The 10196-nt window shown below is 34.5% G+C and overlaps 2 pseudogenes across 1 annotated transcript; both read left to right on the top strand.

Annotated features, from left to right (window-relative positions):
- The first annotated feature begins 688 nt into the window (after positions 1-688).
- On the top strand, positions 689-4643 carry LOC143539084 (kinesin-like protein KIN-14I; annotated as a pseudogene).
- Positions 4644-6308: 1665 nt separating this feature from the next.
- LOC143539083 (uncharacterized) lies at positions 6309-9792 on the top strand (annotated as a pseudogene). Its single transcript, XR_013136372.1, has 11 exons — positions 6309-6611; positions 6700-6783; positions 7356-7489; positions 7570-7667; positions 7778-7866; positions 7971-8076; positions 8220-8352; positions 8409-8468; positions 8851-8965; positions 9380-9650; positions 9755-9792. The product of XR_013136372.1 is annotated as an uncharacterized LOC143539083 (transcript).
- Positions 9793-10196: the final 404 nt, after the last annotated feature.

Below are 10196 nucleotides of genomic sequence, written 5' to 3'. Positions count from 1 at the left end.
TCACCCATTAAAGCGGTACATGAGTTGGGTTCAGAATATTATGAGATAGTTCGGTCCATATCCGGTGTAGAGCATTGAGAGGACCTTTCCCTAGTACAAGATGATTGGGAAGGACGAACCTCTAGTGTACCAGTTATCGTGCCCAAGTCCCTTGAGCGGGTCGTGTGCTAAGAAAGAGCCGTCAATTGTCATCATGTGATTTGGGTAAGATGGGTGTTTTGATCATTTCAAAATCCTTGTGTTCAATGTGTTTGTTATTTGTGTCATCATTTATCTCGTGCCTGTAAAGACAAAATCAAATCTTGAAGATAAAATTTAAAAAAGTTTAATAAAAATTGTTTATAAACAAACTTAAGATTCAACAAACAAAGATAAGAAAATATAGAATAGGAAACAAAATATACTTTTTTTAATCATAAATCGGTGAAACATTAAAATAGGAAACAAAATATATATGTTAAGTAACTAAATCAACAAATACTAATTAAGTCTTGAAGTGGTAGTTAGTAGTTACCGTTAGAAGTATAACCTTGTGGAGCAAGTTACCTAATAAAACTTAACTATATATAAGGGCAGCATCGATCAGTTTATCGATCATATTACTCCATTCTTCATATTACTCCTCCATAGTTTCTCTTATATATCAACCTCCTGTACGTGTTCATACAAAAATCATCGATCAGTCACGATGAATCCTTCTTATTATCAGTACCACACCATTCCGCGCTACGCTTACGCCCCCGTTCCTGCTCCACGCCCGGTTCAAGTCAGTATTCCACTTCGATTTGTTTCGTTTCTTGACGACGTATTCATTCTCGACATCCCCAACACCAATCGACAACCAACGCAAAACCACTACATACCCGCGTATACAAGACCACAAGACATGTCGGACTATGACTCACTCGAAGAAACTTTATTGATGGAGGCAGATGATTCTGCACCGCAACCAAGTGCAGGCTCCGGTTTACCCTAAGAAGAAATTTCAAAGCATCTGCTTGTCTACACGGCACGAGGAGGAGGAAAGAAGGTCGGTAAAGAGGTGATCACCTGCTCTATTTGTTTGTGCAACTGTGAAAATAGCCACAAGATCCGGCGTCTCGACTGTGGGCATCAGTTTCATGCCGCGTGCATCAAGACTTGGTTACTGTCCAAAAACACTTGCCCCATGTGCAGGTCTCATGCACTGAGGGTTTAGATCGATCGATGTTGATTTTCATATGATAGATATTATGTAGTAATATTTTAGATTTCTTTTGTAATCGACTGGTGGTTTTTCTTGATGTATAAATGATATAAACCTTAAGTTCATATGATTAATGCAGTATTTGTTGGTGGGCTTTATTACTGTTGCTAATTATATGGAATTGTTATTGTGTTTTTGGGATATTATAACCCATGATGGGAGTGGCATTACATATATGGCTATAATCAGGATGTGCATTAATATGTGTATGATTTGAACATTACTTTCAATATTTGTATGATTATATGAATCCCATTACTGTCATTCGATGGTTCGTTTGTTTTGAGTAATTTTTTGGTTTTTTTCCGTCTTCATTAGAGTCGGTACGGTACGGTTCGGTCAACAAAAATGTTTTAGTTCAATTGTTGTATACATGTTCTGGCGTTGACTATTGCAGTTCGCTTTACTATTCAAAACCACACACCGACAAAAAGTGGAGATAGAAAGATCACATTCTTTTCGTGAACCGTAACAAACCAAACGAATGCCCATACAAGGTACATTCTTTTCGGTTTTTATTTGCTATGTGATTAACAAGGTTGACCCGGGAGCTGTTAATAAGGTACTACTTTTTATAAAAATTGTAAATTTTGTAATAATATTATTAAAGTTTGTAACTTTATTCAAAATTGTTTAAAATCTTGAAATTCTTGATCATATATTCATATATTCAGGTGGTTGAAGGTCCGTGTGATTCGGCTTACGTACCGGATGGAGCGGCTTTATCGATATATCAATGTTTTGAAAATGTTAGAAACTTTCTGGTTGCTGTGGAACAAATGGGATTACCTACCTTTGAAGCATCTGATTTGGAACAAGTATGTGTTTGAACTTTGAATGATGTAAATCATGTAATGAATAGTTTATGTTTAGTTTCCAGTAAAGTTTATTTATTTTTTTATTATTTTTTGAATTATTAGGGAGGTAAATCGGCTAGAATCGTGAACTGTATTCTAGCACTTAAATCCTACCACGAGTGGAAACAAACGGGTGCGAATGGGGCTTGGAAATTTGGTGGGAAAGTGAAACCATTGTAAGTGTCATTTAGTTATTAATACTGTCTATTTAACGGATTTAGGGGGTGTTTGGGAATGTTTATTAATTCTGTTTCTCTCATAATGATTGTGCAGCTTGTGGAATCTGTGTTGAGTAAGGTCATGGAAGAATTTGAGAATCGAATCACTAACAAATTTGAATTGGTAAGGTTTTTAGCTATGATATTGTTTTCATGTTTGGTGTTTCATTAACTTCCATGTTGCCTTTATAATCACACTTTCTTACATCTTTAAACTTTTTTATTAACAGAAAAACGCTGCAGCTAAAGATACCTCCACCGAAAACAAGACTTTTGTAAAAAACACTTCTGATGAAATAAAGGTTATATTTTTTCTATCTCTTTCTAGTATAGTTCTTTTAAAAAGACATAATCTTATAAAATGCATTATTTGACATTTTTATTTTCAATTTTTACTAAAAAAAATTCAAGGTGGAAGACAAGAAACACGCGGTTGTGAAGAAAAATCAAAACTTTCATGAGAACTCTATCCCTGATGAAGAAAAGAAAAGAAGGCAAATGAAATATCAAATGCTTTTTGATATACAAGAAAAAGATATCAAGGTATGATATATTTTGAAGTACATTCAATCACTTTACATAACTTTTAAAATCTTGTGACATCTTATGTGATGTGTTGTTTTACAGGATCTGAAACAAACTCTCTCAATTATAAAATCTGGGATGCAGTTCATGCAAATGAAATTCCATGATGAGATTCAGAATTTCGGTATGTTTTATAACATTTCAAACGAAAACGAGCTATGTGTTTAATACTTATTCTAAAACCTTGTTGTTGTAGGTCTGCATGTTCACGATTTGGCCGATGCTGCTTCTGGAAATCACAGAGTTCTTGAGGAAAACCGAAAACTATACAATCAAGTCCAAGATCTTAAAGGAAACATCAGAGTTTATTGTCGGGTTAGGCCCGGAAAGTTGAATATGCAGAGTGTGTGGATAGCATAGAAGAAGGAACAATTACCATAAATACCCCTGCCAAATATGGAAAAGGATGTAGATCATTTAACTTCAACAAAGTGTTTGGGCCTTCAGCAACCCAAGGTTTGTAAAGCTGCTTTTTGGTCTCTAAAGTTATTATTATTATTATTTTTGAATTGTGAAATTATGTTTTTTGTTCTGCAGCTGAGGTTTTCGCGGATACTAGGCCGCTCATTCGGTCTGGTCTTGATGGTTACAATGTTTGTATCTTTGCATACGGTCAAACCGGATCAGGAAAAACACATACAATGGTAAGATGTATTGGGAATTACTTAAAATTATTAAGATGAAACTCAAAATCTAAATTTATATAATTATTTTTCTTTTTTATCCAGACTGGACCTAAAGATCTTACAGAGGACAGTCAAGGAGTCAACTATAGGGCGTTAAGCGACTTGTTTTTTCTCGCGGAACAGAGGAAGGATGCCTTTGAATATGATGTGTCTGTTCAAATGATTGAGATTTATAACGAACAAGTTCGGGATCTGCTTGCTACTGAGGGTTTAAACAAAAGATATCCTTTTTCTTTTCGTTACTGTTTGCAACTTGTCTTTAACGAGTAAAACGGGCTAAGCATGGTCAAATGGGCCGAGTAGTAGTTAGGTGGTAGTTTCAAGTCATTTACATATAAAAAGGCTAATTTGGGTTATGCCTTATCTTTAATGGGTCAAACGGGCTATGTTTGGTCAAATGGGTCTAGTAGTAGCTAGGTATTGCGTAATGATACCGAGGTATATATAAACTGTTTTACTGAGTACTAAACATGTGCATAACTGCATAAGTGCATATGCCTCACTCCTTACAAAATTTTCATATTTTCCGTTAAAGGATGTCGGCGAGGCAAAGAGTTGGGCATATTTTACCAAAAGAATAGCTCGGGATCCACAACAAATATTAAGGTGATTTCGAAACCTTTATAATTTGGTTTACATCAGGGATTGAAATATTTGTTTTGTTACTGTTGCAGGTATTCTAGACACGATACTATACCATTGTGGCCCATGTTAAGTGGCCGGCCATCATATGCTGATATACCTTACCTATGTGCAGCTCATGTGGCAGCGACCGGGCCTTTGAAATTCAGGTGTTGTACTTGGTTTTGTTTTGGCTTTTTTGTAGACGGGTCATTTTGGGCGGTGTTGGTTACCTAGATTAAAGATGTAACAATATACATGACTTGTGCAGATAATGCCACAGTTGCTTTACTACTTTGATGTTAAGAACAAGTCGAACTCGCTTGATTGGGGAACCATTGCAGTGCATACATGTGAAGCTTCTTGTGATGGAAGTCTGGCATATGAAGAAGAATTTGCTTGGGTTCAGCTCACATCTCAATCAAGATAACTCTTATTATTATTATTATTATTATTATTATTATTATTATTATTATTATTATTATTATTATTATTATTATTATTATTATTATTATTATATGATGAATTTCTATCCATTTGTTTGATTTTGTATTCCACTAATGTTTTAAAATACTTTAAACTTTAAATCTTATTTAAACTTGCATTTTGTTTTTACCATTGTCTTTTGGGACTGTGTATTATTACCTTCTTAGTATGTATCTGGTATGCTTCTGTCACTTCTTGACAACATTGAACTAATGATTTAAGGTCAAAAGGATTTACACGAATGTAAGAGCTATTAGTTGAGTAAGAAGGATGTTTGTTAATACAAATAGACGACGAATGTAGTGGTCCGAACTTATAAACAAGTGTCCAGTCAATACAATTCTATGGGTACAAGATAACAAGATTTTTTAATAGTCATTTTTTCGAATGTGTTGCGAATCGAGGTCACTCTTCATATATTAGCCATAAAAAAATGACTGTTAGATACTGAAAACCACAAAAAATCTTCGAGGTTGCTTGACCGTTGACCTTTGTACCTAGATTTACCACTGCTTTCGATATAATGTGATAGCGGGATTTTGGAGGCATACAAAACTGAAGTGTTTGGAATGTTCTTTGTACAAATTTAAATAAGTTATCTGATTCATTTACAATCATTAGATTGTCAAAATTATTGGCTTGTGTATTTAGAAGGCAGAGTCATGCAAAAGAAGTTAGTGCAACACCATAGCCAAATCACACATCGATCATGAACATTCTCGTCAACAACACGTTTTAAGCGCAATTGTTGTAGATGAAAGAACTTCACAATATAAAGACTCGAACTGAGACAATTTCATCATAGACAACTTCTTAGGAAGTCTTCACACAAGTAAACAAAAAAATAAGAGTGGCAAGCTCACAATATATATTGGTACAACTGAAGTCATGTTGTGTAATTTCTAAACATTAAACAAAAAACAAATTGGAATTGGTATGACTTATAAGTTGCTTACACTAATTAGATTACCAATTATATATAAACAAGTAATCGTACCCACGCTTTACTGAGGGCCGAGTAGGTTACATTGTCGAGGTAATATGTTTTTTAGGATGCGCATATCGTTGATGGTTGTGGTTTTGTTCATCCATACTTGTCTATCATGGTCCAGTTCAAAATACAAAGTCATTTTTATTGCTTTTACGAACATTATTTCCTTTTATTTGTTGAAACTTTAGGATAACTCCATAATTTATCGAGGACGGCCTCGGCATGATAGAGACTTTAACATGCCAACATGTGCTAGTACATCAAACTCACCTGTCACAATTTGTATGCGCTCGTCTGATAACTCTGAAACATGACGAAACCAGTGACCTTAATCATAAACTAAACTAATTGCCTGACTCTTGGGCAACATAGAGTGACACTGGTTTCGCTTAAGTTAACAGACATGGTCGGCACCTGAGGTGCGCAATCATGTATTTCAAAAACCGGAACCGGATAGAAACTCGTTTCGGATATTGTCAACAAAAGTCAAGAACCGGTCCGGAAGGAACCAGATTTGTGGATGGTCGGGTTTTTATTGGGTTTCGGGTCCAGGTAGAGGTGGGATGTATTTTTCTTGGTAATCGAAACCCGGATCGTACCTTCAGGTCGGGTCGGGTCGGGTGGTGAAACCCTATAAGAAGTGATTATATAGTCCACTCATTTCAAAATCAGCTGCAAAACCCTAAACCCTGACTGCTGCATATCGATATTCTGATTCATTTCAAAATGTCTAAAGAAGTAATCAGTGCGAATGACGGTTCCTTAGTCAATTTCACCAATATGCAAATCTCATCACTTGGCGATGAAGAGGAATTTGACGACGAAGAACAGGCGCCTGTCACTTTAGGTTTCGTCGAAGAGCCGAAGCATCAGTGGCCGCTTCTTCGCCATCTGTTTCCGAGCAAAGCCGGCGGAACACCTGTACATTCATTCACACTCTCATTAATTAATGTTTATACTTCAGTTCATATTATATCAGTAGTTTGTTAATATAATTAATGTTATTTAGGCATGGCTGAATCCAATTAACTTGCCTTCTGGTAAATCATGTCTCTGTGATATATGTGGGGAGCCGCTTCGATTCCTGCTTCAGGTATTAACTTCTAACATTTTCATTCTTTCTTATAGTGTTATACACTTATACATTATAAGCTTTAAAGTTTCAAACTTTAGTTTGTTTTTTAATACAAAATTAATTGTGAGTTTGCGACTTTTGTGTTTGATCACATTCCGCTTAATCGAAGCTTTAAGCAATCTAGAGTTCAGTTTACTGTGCATTACAGGGATAAATTCTGTTTAAGAAACAATTAGGATATTGGCATACATATATTTTATTGGTGATTAGTGAGCTAATGCTTATTTGTGTTTGGGATTGATTACTTCATTGAATATCTTAGGCGCATTAGTAGAAACGGATAGTTGGTTTATTGAAAACAGTTTATTTTACTAAGGGTAAACTCGTAACTTTGAATTAACAAGAATAATAATTTTGAAATAAGCAGTTTCGAACTGTTAATTTCACCCTAAGATATACATGTAATCATACACGCTTTTATTTGTCGAAACTTTATGCACGTCGCCTGCTTAAAAAGTAATCTCAGACACCCCTAAGTACTTGAAACTTTAACTGCAATGGTTTTTGTAATCGTTTATTTTATTTTGTAGGCTTATGCTCCACTCTTTGAGAAGGAATCAACATTTTATAGAACCTTATTTGTATTCATGTGCACATCAATGTCATGTCTTCTCCAAGACCAACATGAACAATGGAAACACCACCCTGAAAAGGGATCCAGGAGGTATTCTTAGAATCATATTTTTAATATGTCGGATTGTTTTATGATCTCTTTATTAATGATACTTTTTTATATGTATAAAGTATTAAGGTCTTTCGTTGCCAACTTCCTCGTGACAATCAGTTTTACTCTAGTGAAGCGCCTAATAACGATGGCAGTGACAAGCCTTTAGGGACAGGAGGTACAGAAATTTTATAGCGTTGGTTTCATTTTGCTACTTTTTTAATCTTTTATATTTTCATTTGGGTATCTGGATGATTAATTAAAATAATGGTTTCATGGTTTTTGTAGCTCCACTTTGTAGTTGGTGCGGTACCTGGAAAGGAGATAAAGTTTGTAGTAACTGCAAAAGAGCACTCTACTGTTCCAAGACGCACCAGGTTGTTACTGCAATGCTAGTTTCTTCTATGGTTTTTGAATTTAATTTAATTAATCTTTTTTTTTATAACTTTGGTTATTTATCCCTGTTTTTTTCTTTATGAAGGCCATTCACTGGAGTTCAGCTCATAAAAAGGAATGTAGGACAATAGACCTTATGTATCAGCCATCGAATTCTGGCAGCGCCGACTCTTCAGAGGATACACCAAAAGGCTAGTATTCTTTCTTTTTAGGGTACATTTTGCTTATTTATTATTTTAAATCATTAATTGACTGGTTAGCATAATGTGGTGAAGTGCTTAGAATGGTTACCATGACTAATTCTTTATTTATTCATATTATGTATTCTAAACAGCTTCAAGCAATGCTACCTGGCCAGAATTTGAGATCGTCAATGAGGATGAGTCTGAGTTTGACTCTGAAGTGTCTAATGTCAAAGCGTATGGAAACGCATTACGTAATGATAAAGAGGTATAAACTTTTATTGAGTACTTTATTATGTGCATATGGCTTACTTACAAAATTTTCATCTTTTTTGTTAAAGGATGAAGAGTTGGGCATGTTTTACCCAAAGAATATCCCGAGCCCCAGAACAAGTTTTAAGGTGATCTGATGTTTTGAGTAATATGATCCAGGAGACATTATGCGTTAAAAACACATTTAGGACAACTTTCAACTTGTTTGTTCCCTTGATTTTAATAACCCATTTGACCTATTAGGAATGGAACATAATCCGAATCAACAAACTTATTAGTAAATGGGCTATATCTGCTTACTATAATTGAATTAAAACAGTATGTTATTAAATTGCTACCGTTTTCGAGCTAAGAGGCTACAGACGTTCATGCCAACTGTAGGGTTAGAAGCTCAAAATGAAAAAAAGCAAACTTTTCAGTTAATATGGATATTCATTATTGAATAATGGTTAGACAAAATAACATTTGAGATGTCTTGTGGGTTTATTTGTTGTTTTGTTACTGTTGCAGGTATTCTAGACACGAGACTTCTGAACCCTTGTGGCCCATGTTAAGTGGCCAGCCATCAAAAGCTGATATACCTAAATGCAGTTCATGTGGCGGTGATCGGGCTTTTGAATTTCAGGTGCTGTACTTCAGTTTCTTTTGCTTTTTGTAGATGTGGGAAAGTTGACCCATTTGCTTATGAATGTGTCAATTTGGGCTTTGTTCTTTCTGGACCAAATAACAAAATTAGCTAAATAGCAAATGGGCTGAGAGTCATCTCAAATTATATTTTTAATGAATACAATCTCTTGAACTGCATTATCCTAAGATGTAACTTGAAATAATATAGTTTTTCTAGTCTTAACTAACACATCATTTTTTTAATTCCTGGAAAAACTGTTGACTTCTCATCTTTTTTTTTCTTTCTTTTTTAAATAGTTAATCACATACAATGACAAAACCATGAAAGTGCATTACATTTTTTGTTAGTAATAAACCTAACCCAACTTGGCTGTTTTGGCATGTACTAAATCAATCTCCATGACTTGTGCAGATTTTGCCACAGTTGCTTTACTACTTTGATGTTAAGAACGAGTCCAACTCGCTTGATTGGGCAACCATTGTTGTGTATACATGTGAAGCTTCTTGTGATGGAAGTCTAGCATACGAAGAAGAATTTGCTTGGGTTCAGCTCACATCTCAATCAAAACTCTCTCTTTTACTTACTATAAGATCATATTATCTCATTTTTCTTTATATTTTTTTACTAATCGTGTCGTATGCTTTCTTTTTCATCTCATTTAGTGATGAATTTGACTCTTTTTGTTGAATTTTTTATTTTGATTTTGTGTTTTACTACATTTATAATGATGTTTTAAGCCTTAAATCTTATTTAAATTTAAATTTGTTATATCATTGTTTTTTACAGATGATGCATCTGATTCGCTCATCACAAAACACGGCTAGTAATTAAAATGCTTTTAAAAAGTTTCAAAGTACAAACATTCTTATCAACAAATAAAAACAAGATAGGTGTTATTATTTTGTCATACACACGACATGTTTTGTCACAATAGTCAAGAATTCGTGACGATATTGAGCTGGAACATGTTACTTTAATTCAAGGGCAAAGAATTTACATGACAGTGAAAAGGGTTCAAGAATCTTTTGTAAGGACTAAAATCATTTACTTTAGTTTTGTAAAGTTTTTATACATAAAGTCAAGATACATATTTGGTGGTATGTACAATGGCTACCTTACATTTGGCAGGTCAAAGTTATAATAATATGGTAAAAGAGTGACATCCAAATATATGAGAAAGAAGGAATATTTGTTGGTACACATAGACGACGAATATAGTGGTCCGAAC

This window comes from Bidens hawaiensis, unplaced genomic scaffold (assembly GCF_021521415.1).
Source record: "Bidens hawaiensis isolate Kalapana, Puna unplaced genomic scaffold, B.hawaiensis_p1.1 tig00011793_1, whole genome shotgun sequence".
Lineage (NCBI taxonomy): Eukaryota > Viridiplantae > Streptophyta > Magnoliopsida > Asterales > Asteraceae > Bidens > Bidens hawaiensis.
This window is presented reverse-complemented; position numbering and strand designations above follow the sequence as displayed.